Below are 15,597 nucleotides of genomic sequence, written 5' to 3'. Positions count from 1 at the left end.
TTTGGAAATCATAATGATTTAAATATAAGTAGTGACCAACAAGGACATACTATATAGCACAGAGAACTATACTCAATACTTTATAATAATCTATAAGAGAAAACCTGAAAAAGAATATATATATATATATATATTTATAACTGAATCACTTTGCTGTACACCTGAAACTAACACAACATTGTAAATCCAGTATACTTCAGTAAAAATTTTTTTTTAAATAAATAAATATAAGTAGTGAGTAGAATCCTTGTATTCATGAATCAATTAGTTGTATTAAGATCTTTTTTGGGTATAGGTTAACCTACTAGAGCCACTAGGTTCAGATATGTCTGAAGTAAAATTTTGATTATATTAGAATCTTCAAAGACTCTCACATTTTATTGAAAACTTTTATATATAAGATTTTATTCTCATTCTAAATATTTAAGATATCAATATTTGTTATTATGTTTTATCAATATAAACCATTTTAAGTTTTTTGAAAGTAGAGACTATACCTAGTATAGATCCATTAATTATTCATTCAGTGCAGATATTTAATACATGAATATATCCACCCACTGAGTAAATATTTATGGTCTTCTCACTATATGCCAGTACTGTGCTACATTATGGGTATATAGAGGTCAATAAAACAAACATGATGGATCTCCTCATAAAGGTAATAAATAATATTTCATTTATTTTTTAGAATGCTATGAAAGTTAAGTTGAGATTGTTGTTGGGGAGCCTAATTTGGATTGAAGTGTCAGAGAAAGCCCTCTCGGGGGGGAAAAAAAAAAAAAGAACAATTAATTTTATAAAGAGTTGCTCAGATGGAGCATTCTGTGCAGAGAAAATTACATATATAAATACCATGAAGGTGGAAAAATATATACATAGCCAAGTAACTAAAAGGAGACCAAAAAAAAAAAAAAAAAGAGAACATAATATATGACTGAGATTATGTCTATAATAGATATAATCTATAGATTATATCTGAGTTTGACAGATGGCATATCATTCAGCAACTTCTTGACCAAGTTAAGGATTTTAGATTTGTGCAAAGTGGGAAGAATTACTTGGATGGAACTTAAAGATGGGATTTGTATAATTTCGTTTACATTAAAAATTTGGGAAAAACTGACGCAAAGTTAGTAGAAAAAAAGGAAATAACAAAGATCAGAGCAGAAATATACTAAATATAGACTAAAAACACAATAGAAAAGATCAACAAAACTAAGGACTAGCCTTTTGAAAAGATAAACAAAAGAAACAAAACTTTAGCTAGACTTACCAAGAAAAAGAAGAGAGAGGACTAAAATAAATAAATCAGAAATGAAAGAGCAAATACTATGACTTATATAACACAAATATAAAAGATTATAAAAGACCATGATGGACAATTATATACCAACAAATTGGACAACCTAGTAGTAAAAAATAAATTTCTAAAAACATGCAACCTACTAAGGCTGCATCATGAAGACATAGAAAATCAGAAGAGACTAGTTACGAGTAAAGAGACTGAATTAGTAATCAAAAAACTCCCAACAAAGAAAAACCCAGGAGCAGATGTCTTCACTGGTAAATTCTATCAAACATTTGAAGAAGAATTAACACTTCCTTTTCAAATTCTTCCAAAAAATGGAAGAGGAGGAAACACTTCCGAATTCATTTTGCAAGGCCAACATTACCCTGACACCAAATCCAGACAAGGACACTATAAGAAAAGAAAAGAAAAGAAAATTACAAACCAATATCCTTGATGAATATAGCTGCATAAATCTGCAACAATATTTTAACAAACCAAATTCAGTGGCACATTGAAAGGATCATACACCATGGTCAAAGGGATTTATTCCTGGGATACAAGGATGGTTCAACATTTGCTAATCAATCAATCTAATACACCGTATTAACAAAATGAAAGATAAAAATCATATGATCTTATCAATAAATGCAGAAAAGGCATTTGACAAAATTCAAATCTCTTCATAATAAAAATTCTCATCAACACACTGTGTATAGAGGGAGCATACCTCAACATAACAAAGGCTACATTTGACAAGTCCACAGCTAACATCATATTCAGTGAGTAAAACCTGAAATGTTTTCCTCTTTTTCAAGAAAAAGACAAGAAGCCTACTCATCACTTTAATTCAACATAATACTGAAAGTCCTAGCCAGAGCAATTAGGAAAGAAAAAGAAATGAAAGGCATTCAAATTAGAAATGAAGAAGTAAAACTGCTTCTATTTGCAGATGACGTGGTATTATATATAGAAAACCTTAAAGACTCCACCAAAAAGTTGCTAGAACTTACAGATTCATTAAATTTGCAGACTGCACAATCAATGTACAAAATAAGTGTGTTTATATACACTAACAGCAAACTATTGGAAAGAGAAATTAAGAAAACAATTCCATTTACAATTGCATCAGAAAAAATAAAATACCTAGAAATAAATTTAATCAAGGAGGTGAAAGACCTATACACTGAAAATTGTAAGACATTATTGAAAGAAATTAAAAGAAGACACAAATAAATGGAAAGATATCCCTTGTTCATAAATCGCAATAATTAATATTGTTAAAATGTAGATGCCCATACATTCAAAATGATCTACAGATTCAATGAACTCCCTATAAAAATTCCAATGACATTTTCACAGAAATAGATCAAACAATCCTAAAATTTGTATGGAACTACAAAAGACCCCCGAGTAGCCAAAACAATCTTGAGAAAGAAGAACAAAGCTGGAGGCATCTTACTTCCTGGTTTTCAAACTATATTACAAAGCTGTAGTAATCAAAATAGTACGGTATTGGCATAAAAACAGACACAGAACCAAGAACATACAATGGGGAAAGAATAGTCTCTTCAATAAATGGTGTTAGAAAAACATGGCAGCCACATGCAAAAGAATGAAATTGGATACTTACCTTACACCATACAAACAAAACAAAACAAAACCCTCAAAATGGATTAAAGACTTGAACATAAGACCTGAAATCATAAAATTCCTGGAAGAAAACATCTGGAATAAGCTCCTTGACATTGGTGTTGGCAATGATTCTTTGGATTTGACACCAGAAGCAAAGGTAGCAAAAGCAAAAATAAGCAAGCGAGACTATATCAAACTAAAAATCTTCTGCACAGCAAAGGAAACCATCAATAAAATGAAAAGGCAATATACAAAAAAAAAAAAAAAAAATACAAAACAACTAAAAATAATGTGATACTCAAAAACTTGAATTTTATAAAAGCATTAATTCAAAATATTTTTATAAAAAGCTTTTAAAAAATCTTCTCATGATATCTTTCTTTAACACATTTCTATTTATAAAATGGAATTATTTGATCTATGTTAAAAGCTAAACCCCGAAAGGTGGAACAACTTCACTAAGGTCAAACAGATGTTCACTGACCATGTCAGATGATCTACTCTTGGCCCAAGTCCTTCTGTCGTTATACATTGCCTTGTTATCTTCTCTAGTTTCCTCATAGAGGTTACTTAGTGATCAAAATGAGACACAGATGTTCTCACAAACAAGAGTATCTTAGTTCATTGGTGAAGTTCTGTTGATAGTGTTAATATTTTTTCAGTTGGCACACAGCATTATAATCTGACAATATCAGAGTTGGTTTGTAAATCAGACCTGTAAAAAGAAATTGCCAAATTGAAAAACAGTCATTTTACCAGAATTACTGCATTCAGAAGTCATAGATATCATGAAAAATTTGATTAAAAGTATCAAACTTTTCAAAGACTCAGCACCTTTGTCTAACAAAAACGAAACCAAAGACACACCAGGCTGCCGCTGCATGGACTTTCATTCTTTTTTAAAATTTTTGCTTCGCTTGGATGTGAAGATATCCTGCGTGACTGAGTCGTCTCATACTGAAGAGTCAGCACTGCTGTTGCCATTGAAAGAGCTATATTGAGAACTTTATTATGCTCGTCTGAAAAGCAAAATCAGTGATTATGAACAACTTACAGGACAGCTGAAAGTAGTTAAATCATTTACTTGTAATACTCCCAAGATCTTAAAATGCTACAATATATAAAACACATTCAGTCACTGCAGTACTTTTACACTCAGATGAACCCTCTCAAATCTATGGGAGCTTTTCATTTAATCCCTTTCTCCTTATTATATTGTGAGACAAAAGTATTCCACAAGTAGACAGTTTCCTACTTCTTGCTTTGAATTAGAGATTTAAGTTCATATATTCAATCCAGAAAAACAAGCACATTTTAATAAGAGGTCTTTGTATGAGATATTGTTTATTTAGAATCTTAAAGTGCCATTTTACAGGTCTGGGCAAGTCCTGTCTGGGTCACTTATTAGCTGTATGTCTAGGAAATTCACGTATCCTAAACTGAGTCAGTTTTCCTGTCTGGAAAATGGGGCATAATAGTCAAATATACTTTATCTACTTACCAGCATTATACCACAGGTCAAGGGTGAGATCAGAAGAGAGACAGTTTGTATGATGGTTAAAGTTTCGGGAGTCAAAAGCATGAGGTCAATTGGTGGTAAATGTTGCCACCAATTTTTGAGTACTTTGGGGCAAGATTTTCTAATTTATTTTAAGCCACAGTTTCTTTTTGTGTAAAAAAGGAATGGTTAAGCATTTACCTCATAAAGCTGTATGAATGTTTAAATGATAGCATAGATTTAAAGCTACAGGCCTGCAGAGATTCTTGTGTCCCATGCCTCTTTTACCTGTTTAAGCATCGCAGGTCAATCTAGTAAAGTAGTGCTGTGATTTAGTCATTGCCTTGGCTTTCACTACATACTTCAAGAGATGTCTGTTACCAGTCACTCCAAGACTTTTGGTTTTAACTTACACCCAGTATCCCTATAATAGATCCAGGAAGTTATTCCCTATGTCATATTTCTGTTTATGACAGATACCACCAGAATTCCCAACCTCCTAGATTAATCGTCATCATCATCATCAAGGCCTTGGGGCTCTGAACATAACACTAATTAGACCCAATTTTCAGGTCCTCCTCTGTGTCCTTGCAAACCTTTCCAATGAGCCTTCTCGATTGCACCATCTGTCATTAAGTCATGGCAATGTGGTGATACGTTTCTTCCTTGTCTACAATGCCATTTCCAAATTGTTTCTCCTTCCTCCTCCTTTAGAAACCTCTAACCCCCAAATTCTTTACCCTTACCATATTCTTTCCCATCACTAAAGTGATTGCATTTTCATTAATCATTACCACTACCCTCACTGCATATTCAGCTATATTTCTGTGATCTTTCACAATGAACACTTCCTTGCATCAGGCTCAAACCCCTTACCCGGATCTTCGTTTCTTATACCCCCTAGATTTATTACTTGATGTCTGCACTTGTACAGCTGCAATAAGCTAAACAAAAACTTACAAGTGTGTTGGCTGGTCTCATTTAAAGATAATTGCCATACATCTCAAGTAGGCTTCCAACAGTGTCCTAAATGCCCATTAAATTTCTCTGGTTTGCACTTTCACCCCCCAAAATGATCATTTCACACCTTCTAGGTCATTAAGTCTCTATCCACCTGATTCACACACACACCACTCACACATACAAATACACTTGAGCACACATACACTTTCAGCCAATGAATTGATTTTCATTTTTCCTCCAGAAAGAGAGGTATTATTATATAAACTCCCTCAACTTTCCATTTTCAAATCTATCAATCTCACAATATCCTTGTTCACTTTTTCCCTTCCCTCCAATTACGTTGGATAAAATATTCCTACTCCTATAAAAAAACTCTCACCTTTCCATAATCTTCCTTCATCCTTACACTTAAACTTCAACAGTGCTACAGGTTGATAACCTCAATATTTTATCTCTACCTTGAAGTAGGTCACCTTGAATTGAGTGGCTTTCCCCAATAGATCCTGCATAGCTAAAGCATATACATACAACTAACTGCCTGATGGGAGTATCTTCTTGACTGTCTAAAGGCAGGAATGGATTTACCTTAGATGTGCAGTTATACAGAGCCTTGTACTTAGGTAGGCTCCCTACTTGGATGCTCCATGGTCACCATTTTGAAGTTTGTAATTTATGAGCAAGGGCCCCACATTTTCTTTTACACTGAGATCTACAAGATAAGTAGCCAGTACTACATTAGGTACCTCAAATTTAATATGGCCAAAACAGAAAACTTGATTTTTACCTGCCAAACCAATTCTTACTCTATTTATCCTGTATCTAAAACTGCCAACAGTATAAATTTAGCTGCTCAGGTGAAAACCTATAAATCACATTGGATGCTTTCCTCTTCTCACCATTCAATATGTCAAAAGGTTCTATCTGGGGCTTCCCTGGTGGCGCAGTGGTTGAGAATCTGCCTGCCAATGCAGGCGACACGGGTTCGAGCCCTGGTCTGGGAAGATCCCACATGCCGCGGAGCAACTAGGCCCGTGAGCCACAATTACTGAGCCTGCGCGTCTGGAGCCTGTGCTCCTCAACAAGAGAGGCCGCGATAGTGAGAGGCCCGCGCACCACAATGAAGAGTGGCCCCCACTTGCCGCAACTAGAGAAAGCCCTTGCACAGAAACGAAGACCCAACACAGCCATAAATAAATAAATAAATAAATAAAAATTTAAAAAAAAAAAAAGGTTCTATCTGTTTTGCATCCACATTTTATCCTTTTGTTCTATTCAATACACCCAGTTTCTTCATTACTACAACCATCAGAGAGAAATTAGTTATACTGGATATTGCAGTAGCCTTCTAGCTTGACTCCCTTTTCCATTTTCAAATTCCTTTACTCTCTTTACTACAAAGCAGCCAGGAACATCTATACAAAAAGTAAATCAGGTAAGATCACTCCCCTGATTAAAATTCTCCTGTGTTTTCCTATTGTATCTAAAATAAAAATAAAATTACTTTTTATTACCCTGCATGATTTGTCATTACCTATCTTTCTGCCCTCTTAACTTCTAGTCTTACTTTCTTTCACTATGCACCAGCCAGAAAGCCCATCTTTCTATTTTGTGAGTATAGCAGACTTGCTTTTGGCTTAGGAAATTTTTATTTGCTGCTTTGCTGGAGCAAAATGTTCTGTCTGTGATATATGCATGTCTATCTCTACCTTGTTCTTCGCATCTCACTTCAAATGATACTCATTCAAAGAGATCATCCCTGACAACATTCTAAATTGGTACCTGTTCCACCACTCAATATCTCAGGATACTTTCGTTCCTTTTCAAAATATTATTTACTATTGATATATTGATATATTCCAATATGTCTTGCTCATATATATACTTATTTATTTTATTATCCTCACAAGAATGTATGCTACGTGAGAGCAGATACCGTCAATGTGCAATGTCTGCATGTCTGGAATGAAATATTGTTGAATGTATTGGAAGTATGACACTTAGAACAATGCCTATGATACATTGTTTTTTGATAAAGGTCATGTATTATTATATGAATTGTTTTTATCATGTGTAGAAGAGTTAACTTGAAAGCATTATAAAAGTTATATTAGGGACTTCCCTGGTGGTCCATTGGTAAAGACTCTGTACTCCCAATGCAGGGGGCATGGGTTTGATCCCTGGTCAGGGAAATAAGATACTGCATGCCGCAGGACATGGCCAACAATAAAATTTACTTTTTTAATGTAAATACATATAGTAGTACTAAGGACTCTGAAAGTGGCATTTATCACTAGTAGGTGATGTGTGTTTCTGAATCTTTAGGCCCCTATACTCTAATTTTTACAGAGGAACAAACCTTGTGGGTTTTTTTTATATAAGATCTCATTTATTTAATAAAGTAGAAAATTAAAAATTAGAATAGCAACCAAAAACATTAATGTAGAGAAGCACTTTCAGAATAATAGAGTAAGGACTTCCAAAGTCTGTTGTTCTATTAAAACAACATGATCACTGACATATATGTCAAAATCAACTTTTTTAGAACTCAGAAAATTAGCCAAAGGCTTACAAATGTCCAAGAAGTGTTTATTCAAGGAACACACCTGAATATTGAAAAGAACAGTGAGCTTTATAGTGTTTTAACTTGCCCTGTTCCCATAACCCTCTTTCTAGCAACATGTATCCTTGAAAACTGGCAGCTTCACAGTAGTGGTTGTGAATAACAGTAGCCTAACAGCCAGTGGAGGGTACAAAATGTGATTGGAACTGCTCCAAACATGCAAAATTCAGAGGTTTTCACTACTTGACCTTTTGTGGCAGCTCCTTGGAGCCTTATTTGACATGACTTTTTATAAGAACAGATGATCCACAAAATCATTATCAAAAAATAAAAGTAAAAAAAAATCAGTGGAAATTGTTTGCACCTGGAAATTGCCTAGGGCAGCAATACCAGTTGGGGCAAATAAGAGGTTTACCAAAACACTTAAAAGAAAAAGATGTGTAATGAGATGTCTATAGAGGAATTTTGAAAAAGCTCTGGCATGTGCCTGGGAATATAGAAGGCCACATCCATGTGCACATGGCTGTGCACATGGCCAGGAAAGTCCTAAAGAGGCCCTAATGTCTCAACAATGGCTGACCTTGAGGCAGTATGCAAGCAGGAAGTGAAAGCTAAGCAAAATTGTAAACTACTGGAGCACTGAAGTCATGCCATAACACAAATGCACAGAGACCCTGGGCAAAGACAGATATTTGTTGCATTAAGGGATTTAAGAAAATTTAAAGCTAACCAAGGCAAGACTTCAGTCAACACATATGGGAAAGAATATAGGCTTTATAGAACTAGAACAGAACAGTTACTAAACAAATAGTAAAAACAATAAATGTTGGAGGGGGAGACCTGATTCTCAGAGTTGGCCACATTATATTATTTAAAATGTTCATTTTTTGACCAAAAAAATGAGGCAAAGAAACAGGAAAATAAGTATTTTTTATACCCAGGAAAAAAAGCAGTCAGTAGTAACTGTCCCTGAGAAAGTCCAGACATTGGACTTACTAGACAAAGACTTTAAATCAACTATTATAAATATATTCACAGAACTAAAGGAAATCATCTTTACATAATTAAAGGAAAATATGAGAATAATATCTCACAAAATAGAGAATACAAATAGATTAAAATTGTAGAAAAGAGGAATTCTAGAATTAAAAATTACAATAAATAAAATGAAAAATCACTCTAAGAGCTGATCAACAGATTTAAACTCGCAGAAGAAAGAAGCAGCAAACTGTCAGGTAAATCAATTGATATTATACAATCCAAAGAATAGAAAGGAAAATAAATAAAGTAAAATGAGGAGAGTTGCAGACCTATGGGACACCATTAAGCATAGAAACATGTATATAATGACATTACCAGGACAGGGAAGAGAGAAAGAGGCAGAAAGAATATTTGTAGAAATAATGTCTGAAAACTTCCCAAATGTGATGAAAAATATTAATCTACACATCTAAAATGTTCAGTGAATTCCAAGTAGGATAAACTAAAAAAGATTTACACCCAGACACATCACAGCTAACCTATCAAAAGTCAAAGAGACAGTTGTGAAAGCAGCAAGAGAATATTATTTCTATACAAGTGCTCCTCAATAAAATTAAAAGCTAACTTCTCATTAAAATCTATGGAGGGATGACATACAGTGGGATGACATATTTAAAGTGCTGAGTAGGCCCTGTGGGCCTACATGGCCTTTGCTGCCCTCATCTCCACTTGAATCTCCCAGTCTCCTGCCCAACCCATATTGGCCATGTTGGCACTGTGCCATGCCCACCTACTCATCTGCTCCCATTCTCATGCTCCCTGATGTTGTGCCTCCCCATGGCCTGCAGTAGCAGCAGCCCTCACACCTGTCCTCTTTCACTGGGAACCCTATATACCTCAACATGGGCATAGACAGGCAGCTTAAATATAAAAATAAAGTGCTGAAAGAAAAATTGTCAACAAAGATTCCTATAACTCAAAAAAATATCTTTCCATAAAGAAGGAGAAATAAATACATTCCTAGATAAACAAAAACTGAGAGAAATTATATCTAGGTGACCTGCTCTATGAGAATACTAAAGGATGTACTTCAGCCTGAAATGAGGACACTAGGCAATAACTCAAATGCACAAAAGAAATAAAGAGACTGGTAAAGATAATTACATAAGTAAATGTAAATATAGTAAAGCTATGTATTTGGTTGCAGGTCTTCTCTTTTCCAATCTAATTTAAAAGAAAATTACATAAGATAATAATTATAAAACTGTGCTGGTGGGCTTACAATATGCAATGACATAATTTGTATAACCATTATAGCACAAAGGAGGTGGAAGGGAATGGATGGAGCTATAGTGGAGAAAATTTCTATATGCTATTGAAAATAAATTGGTATTAATCAGAAATATTGTTTTAAGTTAAGGAAGTCATTGAAATCTTCAGGAGAAACACTAAGAAACAATAAGGGCATTGAATGTGAATGTCACACTAAAAAACGTTATTTAACTAAAAAGAATGTAGTAATGGAAGAAATGAAGGAAAAAATTACAAATAGAGGTTGTAAAAGTTTAAAGTAAATAACTAGAAGTGGATATATGTATATGTATAACTGATTCACTTTGCTATACACCTGAAACTAACACAACATTGTAAAGCAACTATGCTCCAATAAAATTTTTTTAAAAAGTAAACACTAGAAAAATGACAAATGTGAATTCTAATTCATCATTAATTACATTAAATGTAAATAGTCTAAACACTCCAATCAAAAGGCAGAGATTGACAGAACAAATGAAAAGCCATGATCAAAGTATATGGTGTCTACAGTGGACATACATTATATTCAAAAACACAAATAGTTTGAAACATGTAAAAAATATACTATGTAATGGTAACCTAAGGAGAGATGTAATTGCAGTACTAATATCAGATGAAAAACACTTAAGGCAAAGAGAGTTACAAGAGACAAAGGAAATTTAAAAGTATAAAAGAGTCAATCCATCAGAAAGGCATGAAAGAGAAAGAAATGAAAAGCATCCAGATTGGAAAAGATGAAGCAAAACTATCTCTGTTCATAGATAGCATGATATTATATATAGAAAATCCTTAGGAATGCACCAAGAAACTCTTATGGATAATAAGCAAATTCAGTAAGTTTGCAAAATACAAGATCAATATACAAAAATCAATTGTGTATCTATTCATTAGCAATAAATAATGCGAAAAAGAAGAAAAGTCCATACAATGGCATCAAAAAAAATTTAGGAATAAACTTAAACAAAAGGACTTCAATATTTGTACAATGAAAACTGTAAGATATTAAAATATCATTGAAGGGAAATAAAGAAGACTCAAATAAATGGAAGACATCTCATGTTCATAGTATTCTCCAAATTGATCTACTGATTTGATCTAATATCTATCAAAATGCCAGTCAACTTTTTTTTTTCAGAACTGGTAAGCTGATTTAAAATTCGTATGAAAATGCAAGTGCACCAAAATAATCAAAATGATATTGAAAAATAACGAACTTGGAGCACTTACACATCCTAACTTCAAAACCTACTAAAAGCTATAGTAATCAAGGCAATATGATACTGAAATAAAGATAAATATTTAGATCAATGGAATAGAATCTGGAGTCCACAAATTAACCTTTACCCTCATATTCAATTCATTTTCAAAAAAAGTGGCAAGACAACTCCATGGAAAAAGAATAGCATTTTCAACAAATGGAAAACTGGAAATCTGCATGAGAAAGAATAAAGCTGGGCCCTTATTTCACAGCACACACGAAAATTGATTAAAATGAATCATAGCTCTAAATGTAAGATTTATAATTATAAAACTTTTAGAAGAAAACATAGGAAAAAATCTTTGTTGCCTTGGATTTAGCAATGTTTGTTTAGGAATGGCACCAACTGCACAAGCAATCAAAGAAAAAATAGATAAGCTGGACTTTATTAAAATTAAAAACTTGTACACTTTGAAGAACTCCTTTAAGAAAATGAAAAGTCAACCCACAGAATGGGAGAAAATATTTGCAATCATACATATGATAATGGGTTTGCGCTTACAATATATAAATAACATTTACAACTCAAATTTTAAAAGTCAAATAATCCAATAGAAAACATGGACAAAGGATTTAAATAAATATCATTCTAAAGATGATATAAAGGTGCCTGAGAAGTACATAAAAAGATGTTCAGCATCATTATTCATTAGAAAAATGCAAATCAAAACCAAAATGATTTTGATTGTGGGCTCCCTCTATGATAGTTAACATTAAAAAGACAATACAAGAGGGGACCTTCAAGATGGCAGAGGAATAAGACGTGGAGATCAACTTCCTCCCCACAAATACACCAAAAATATATCTACATGTGGAACAACACCTACAGAACACCTAATGAACACTGGCAGAAGACCTCAGACTTTCCAAAAGGCAAGAAAATACCCACATACCTGTTGGGCAAAAGAAAAAAAGGAGACAAAAGAATAGGGACAGGCCCTGCACCTCTGGGAGGGAGCTGTGAAGGAGGAAAGGTTTCCACACACTAGGAAGCCCCTTCACTGGTGGAGACCGGGGTGGGCAGGGGGAAGCTTTGGAGCCATGGAGGAGAGCACAGCAACAGGGGTGCAGAGGGCAAAGTGGAGAGATTCCCACACAGAGGATTGCTGCCAACCAGCACTCACCAGCCCGAGAGGCTTGTCTGCTCACCCGCAAGCTGGGACAGGTGGGGGCTGGGAGCTGAGGCTTAGGCTTCGGAGGTCAGATCCCAGGGAGAGGATTGGGGTTGGCTGTGTGAACACAGCCTGAAGGGGGGCTAGTGTGCCACAGCTAGCCAGGAGGGAGTCCGGGAAAAAGTCTGGACCTGCCTAAGAGGCAAGAGACCATTGTTTCCGGGTGAGCGAGGAGAGGGGATTCAGAGTACCGCCAAAATGAGCTTCAGAGATAGGCGTGAGCCACAGCTATCAGCTCGGACCCAAGAGACATTCATGAAATGCTAACACTGCTGCTGCAGCCACCAAGAATCCTGTGTGTAAGCACAGGTCACTATCCACCCCCCACTCCCCAGGAGCCTGTGCAGCCCACCACGGCCAGGGTCCTGTGATCCAGGGACAACTTCCCTAGGAGGACACACGGTGTGTCACAGGCTGTTGCAACATCACAATGGCCTCTGCCACCGCAGGCTTGCCCCTTATTCCAATTATAACTACCATACCCCTCCTTTCCCCCCCCACCCCCCACCTGGCCTGAATGAGCAAGAGCTCCCTAATCAGCCTCTGCTTTAAGCCCCTCCTGTCTGGATGGGGAACAGATGCCTGAGGGCGACCTACACACAGAGGTGGGACCAAAACAAAAATTGAACACCAGGAGCTGTGGGAACAAAGAAAAGAAATGGAAATTTCTCCCAGCAGCCTCAGCAGCAGTGGATTAAATCCCCACAATCAACTTGATATACCCTGCATCTGTGGAATACATGAATAGACAATGAATCATCCCAAAATGGTGTCAGTGGACTTTGGGAGCAAGTGTAGACTTAGGGTTTCCTGTCTACAATTGATTTGTTTCTGATTTTTATGTTTATCTTAGTTTTGTGTTTAACACTTGTTATCATTGGTGGATTTGTTTATTGGTTTGGTTGCTCTCTTCTTTTTCATTATTTTTTTATTTTAATATTTTTTTCTTTTTTATAATTATTTATTTATTTTTTCTTTCTCTTTTTCTCCCTTTCCTTCTGAGCCATGTGGCTGGCAGGGTATTGGTGGTCCAGCCTGGTGGAAGGCATGAGCCTCTGAGGTGGGAGAGCCAAGTTCAGGACATTGAACCACCTGAGACCTCCTGGCCCCATGTAATATCAATTGGCAAGAGCTCTCCCAGAGATATCCGTCTCAATGCTAAGACATAGCTCCACCCAACAGCCAGCAAAGTCTAGTGCTGGAAGCCCCATGCCAAACAACTAGCAAGACAGGAACACAACCCCACCCACTAGCAGAGAGGCTGCCTAAAATCATAGTAAGTTCACAGACACCCCAAAACACACCAATGGACGTGGCTCTGCCCACCAGAAAGACATGATCCAGCCCACCCCCACCAGAACACAGGCACCAGTCCCCTCCACCAGGAAGCCTACACAACTGAATGAACCAGCCTCACCTACTGGGGGCAGACACCAAAAACAATGGGAACTATGAACCTGCAGCCTGCGAAAAGGAGACCCCAAACACAGTAAGTTAAACAAAATGAGAAGACAGAGAATATGCAGCAGATGACGGAACAAGGTAAACCCACCAGACCAAACAAATGAAGAGGAAATAGGCAGACCACCTGAAAAATAATTCAGAGTAATGATACTAAAGATGATCTAAAATCTTGGGAATAGAATGGAGAAAATACAAGAAACATTTAACAAGGACCTAGAAGAACTAAAGAGCAAACAAAAAATGATGAAGAACACAATAAATGAAATTAAAAATTCTCTAGAAGGAATCAAAAGCAGAATAACTGAGGCAGAAGAACGGATAAGTGACCTGGAAGATAAAAGAGTGAAAATAATTACTGCAGAGCAGAATAAAGAAAAAATAATGAAAAGAATTGAGGACAGTCTCAGAAACCTCTGGGAAAACATTGAACTCACCAACATTCAAATTATAGGGATCCCAAAAGAAGAAGTGAAAAGAAAGGGTCTGAAAAATATTTGAAGGCATTACAGTTGAAAACTTCCCTAACATGGGAAAGGAAACAGTCAGTCAAGTCCAGGAAGCGCAGAGAGTCCCATACAGAATAAATCCAGGGAGAAACACGCCAAGACAGATATTAATCAAACTATGAAAAATTAAATACAAATAAAAAATATTAAAACCAGCAAGGGAAAAACAACAACATACAAGGAAATCCCCATAAGGTTAATAGCTTTTCTTTCAGCAGAAAGTCTGCAAGCCAGAAGGGAGTGGCAGGACATATTTAAAATGATGAAAGGGAAAAACCTACAACCAAGATTACTCTACCTAGCAAGGATCTCATTCAGATTTGACAGAGAAATTAAAACCTTCAGAGACAAGCGAAAGTTAAGAGAATTGAACACCACCAAACCAGCTTTACAACAAATGCTGAAGGAACTTCTCTAGGCAGGGAACACAGAAAAGGAAGAGACCTACAAAAACAAACCCAAAACAATTAAGAACACAGTAATAGGAACATACATATCAATAATTACCTTAAATGTAAATGGATTAAATGCTCCAACCGAAAGATATAGGCTGGCTGAATGGATACAAAAACAAGACCCGTATATATGCTATCTACAAGAGACCCACTTCAGACCTAGGGACACATATAGACTGAAAGTGAGGAGATGGAAAATGATATTCCATGCAAATGGAAATCAAAAGAAAACTGGAATAGCAATACTCATATCAGACAAAATAGACTTTAAAATAAAGACCATTACAAGAGAAAAAGAAGGACACTACATAATGATCAAGGGATCAATCCAAGAAGAAGATATAATAATTGTAAATATTTATGCACCCAACATAGGAGCACCTCAATATATAAGGCAAATGCTAACAGCCATAAAAGGAGAAATCAACAGTAACACAATAAAACTAGGGGATTTTAAAACCCCACTTCCACCAATGGACAGATTATTCAAAGTGAAAATA

General features: G+C 35.6%; 1 long non-coding RNA gene across 1 annotated transcript; it reads left to right on the top strand.

Moving 5' to 3' along the window:
* Positions 1-207: 207 nt before the first annotated feature.
* LOC309631833 lies at positions 208-8,382 on the top strand. The gene is made up of 2 exons (XR_014246594.1): positions 208-6,301; positions 6,618-8,382. It is a non-coding gene; the product is annotated as an uncharacterized lncRNA (long non-coding RNA).
* The last annotated feature ends 7,215 nt before the right edge of the window (positions 8,383-15,597 follow it).

This window comes from Balaenoptera borealis (genome assembly GCF_965194805.1).
Source record: "Balaenoptera borealis genome assembly, chromosome: 7".
NCBI lineage: Eukaryota > Metazoa > Chordata > Mammalia > Artiodactyla > Balaenopteridae > Balaenoptera > Balaenoptera borealis.
Note: the sequence above shows the minus strand (reverse complement) of the source record. Positions and strands in the feature narration are given on the sequence as shown.